Source organism: Chrysochloris asiatica, unplaced genomic scaffold, assembly GCF_000296735.1.
Source record: "Chrysochloris asiatica unplaced genomic scaffold, ChrAsi1.0 scaffold00395, whole genome shotgun sequence".
Taxonomy (NCBI): Eukaryota; Metazoa; Chordata; class Mammalia; order Afrosoricida; family Chrysochloridae; genus Chrysochloris; species Chrysochloris asiatica.
In genome coordinates this window covers 1,402,547-1,406,186 of record NW_006408913.1, presented here as the reverse complement: position 1 = coordinate 1,406,186, position 3,640 = coordinate 1,402,547, and the positions used below count along the sequence as shown (strand labels likewise).

Sequence of the window (3,640 nt, the reverse complement as noted above, 5' to 3'; positions counted from 1 at the left end):
TGTGATACAATAGTGAATAATTGTTATCAGGACTGATTGTGAGGGTTGGAAATGTAAAGGTAGACGTTTTATAGCAAGGAGGGGAGTGATTAACTTTTTAGTCTAGGAGCAGAGGTCCCTGGGACCATCAAGGGAGAGGAGCGGAGAGCAGGACCCTACCCAGAGAAGCAGTGATGCCTGAAATGGAGCCAGAAATGATGACGTGGAGCGATGGAGCAGCTGGAGACTTCAAATCCAGAGAGGGAGAGCGACTGTGTGCTGAAGACCCCGGGGGTATGGGGGAAGGATTGCAGAGTATACCCTTTGGTTGGTTGATGATGCATGGAGGGGATTGTAACCATGGCAATGAGATGATATACAATAGAATGAATGTAAAACTAATGTTCTCCCATGTAAACTATCACATAATTCACAATAAAACATTTAAGAAAAAAAATAAAAGTTAAAAAAAAGAAAGAAAGAAAGAATAGCATGGGTGGTAGCGTAGTGGTTATGAATTGGGCTGTGAACGGCAAGGTCAACAGTTTGAAACTACCAGCTGTTCTGTGGAAGAAAGATGAGGCTTTCTGATCCTGCAAAGATTTACAGCCTCAGAAGCCCTGTGCAGGATCAACTATGAGTCAGAACCAACTCCACGGCACATAGCCACCACCACCACCAGCATGAGTGGGGGATGAGATCCCTACCTAGAAAAGCAATGAAGGCAGAGGTGACAGCAGAGATGGTGGCATGAAGAGACTGATCAGTTGCGGCCTCTAGACCCATGGACTAAGTAAACTGAGTGCCGGCAGGCAGGGGACTGACTGGCAGAATGTGTCCTCTGGAATTCACAGACTGGCTAAAATAGCTTTGTAACACTTGCCTGAACAGGGCAGGCTTAAGGGATCAAATGGCTGAGAGACTGAAGACAAAAGTGAAGTGTGCCTATAGTACGGTTGTTGTTGTTGTCATTGTTATATGATGTGTTCCAATGCATAACAGCCCTGTACATGGTTTCCAAGGCTGTAAATCCTTACGGGAGCAGAAACCCTCATCTTTCTCCTGCAGAGCAGCTGGTAGTTTTGAACTGCTGACCCTGAGAAAAGCAGCCCGATTCATAACCACTATGCTACCAGAGCTCTTTTACAGTACGGTAGACAAGAGTTATTCCTGAGTGGAAAACTGCTATGTTCTGAGTTTTTCTGAGCCTGAATTGTACCCTGTTCACTTCCCTAATAAACCCTACTATAATCATGAGTAAAAATAATTTTTTTAAATGCTTACTGATGAAGATCAAAGACCACAGCCTTCAGTATAGATTGCACCTCAATGTAAAGAAAATCCCAACAACTGGACCAGTAAATAACATCATGATAAATGGAAAAAAGATTGAAGTTGTCAAAGACTTCATTTTTCTTGGATCCACAATCAACACTCATCAAAGCAGCAGTTAAGAAATCAAAAGATGTATTGCATTAGGTAAACTGCTGCACAAGACCTCTTTAAACTGTTCAAAAGCAAAATAAGTTTGAGCACCAAGGTGTGCCTAATCCAAGCCATGGTATTTTCAATAGTCTCATATGCATATGAAAGTAGAACAATGAGTAAGGAAGACCATGGTATTTCCAATCCCTCATATGATAAACACTGGACTTGAACCACAAGGGCCACAGTTCAAGCCTGCCAACCCCTCCATGGGAGAAAGATGAGGTTTTCTGCTACTGTGAAGATTTAAAGCCTTGGAAACCCTACAAAGGGTCACTATGAGTTGACACTGACTTGATGGCACTTAACATATGCATGTAAGAGTTGGACAGTCAATAGGGATGATCCTAGAAAAATCGGTGTGTTTGAAATATGGTGTTGGATAATATTAAAAGTACCATGGACTGCCAGAAGAACAAATAAATCTGTCTTGGAAGAAGTACAATCAGATGCTCTTTAGAAGTCAGGATTTTGAAACTTTGTCTCTCATACTTTGGACATGTTATCAAGAGGGAGCTGTCTCTAGAGAAGGATATCATGCTTGTTAAAGTGGAGGGTCAGTGAAAAAGAGGAAGACAGCCCAAGGAGATGGACTGGCACAGTGGTAGCAGCAATGGGCTCAAACATAACAATTTCAGGATGGCGTGGGATGGGGCAGTGTTTCGTTCTGTTATGCATGGGGTCGATTATGAGATGAAACCAATTCAACAGGACCTAACAACAACAATTATTATTACTTTGGTCATCTGAGTCTTTTTATAGCCCTTCCTTCTTTTTTGCAAGCAGGTCCTTTCAGGCTTGTGTCCCTGTAGGGGTGAGCAGACTTCTTCCAATCTCACTAATTCTTGAGCTTTATCTTCTAAATATTTTTTATTGTCTCCATATGTTCTTTCAGCAATTTCAGCTTTCAGTTTGCCTGAGTCAAAAGTAGTTTTTGCTTTATTTTGCAACATTTCAGCTTTCTTTCTGACATCAGCTGATTCACTGGTGATACTGCAATTCGATTTTCTACTTTCTTGGACTATTCATCAAGTTTATCGTCTAAAGTCTTCTTAACATCATCTACACTTTGCTTTACAATATACACTACTTTTTTCATTATATTCTGCCTCCCCAGAATTCTGAGTAGCCTTCCTCCAAGTTCTTCCAACATTCTTTCCTAGCTGGCTGATGCACTGGCAAGTAATGTACAAGGTTCCCTTAGAAGTTGCAGTTTTAGTCTTCATCAAAGGCCACAGACCCTGTGATCCTGAGATGTCTTTATCTACTTGTGTAAGTGTCTTCTTTGCTGCTCTCCGGGCCTTTTCTGCTTCCAGAGCTTCCTTTACCATTTGTCTACAGTGACTTTAACATCTTTAGGCTTTTGCTGAGTCCTCTATCATTTCAGCTCTGGTGATGTTAGCAGCACTTTGTTGTAGAATAACTTCTACAACATGATTATCTGGTTCATGAATATCTTCTGTCAAGTTCTGTATCGGTCATTTCCATTTTCAACACTTTAGGCAACTGTTTCAGTAAAAATCAGCACTATCCTGGTTCAAAACGTTTCTTCTGATTTGCTTAATCAGATTTCTCAGATCCTTATTTGTCTTGCTTTTTCTTTGGTAGTGTTTGTTTTTAACAGAACCTCTTGTTTTGATTCATCTGCTTTGTTTGCTTCAGAGACCATCTTGGAGAGCTGTGTCACCTCAGCCAGGTACTTTGGACATCTTAATCAAAGTTCATGACTTTCTGCCACGAGCTGTGTGCAACAGTGGCCAGAGCATCACAGCCAGCGTCCACCCTACCCACCTCTTCATCACTTTTGTAGTTTGGACTGCCACATTCAATCTCAGAGTAGAAGACTGGATTATACATGAATAAATTAAGTAGAAGAATTAAGTCTAGATAGATCAAAATCCCAATAAAAATAAATGGACTAAATTTGCCAGTTAAATAACAGATTATCAGATTCTATTTTTAAAACTCGAGCTTTATACTGTTTATAAGAGACATGCCTAAGACATAATGACACAGAAATACTGGAAGTATTCCTATACTAAGCAAATACTAACTTAAAAGAAGATTAATATTGGACAAAGTAGACATTAAGGCAAAAGACATTACTAAGAAAAAGGGGGTCATTATACTAGGTTAAAGGAGCTCTGGTAGAATAGTGGTTACGAGTCGGGCTGCT

The 3,640-nt window shown here is 40.5% G+C and overlaps 1 pseudogene; it reads right to left on the bottom strand.

Annotated features, from left to right (window-relative positions):
* Positions 1-827: 827 nt before the first annotated feature.
* LOC102823822 lies at positions 828-3,321 on the bottom strand (annotated as a pseudogene).
* Between the last annotated feature and the right edge of the window lie 319 nt (positions 3,322-3,640).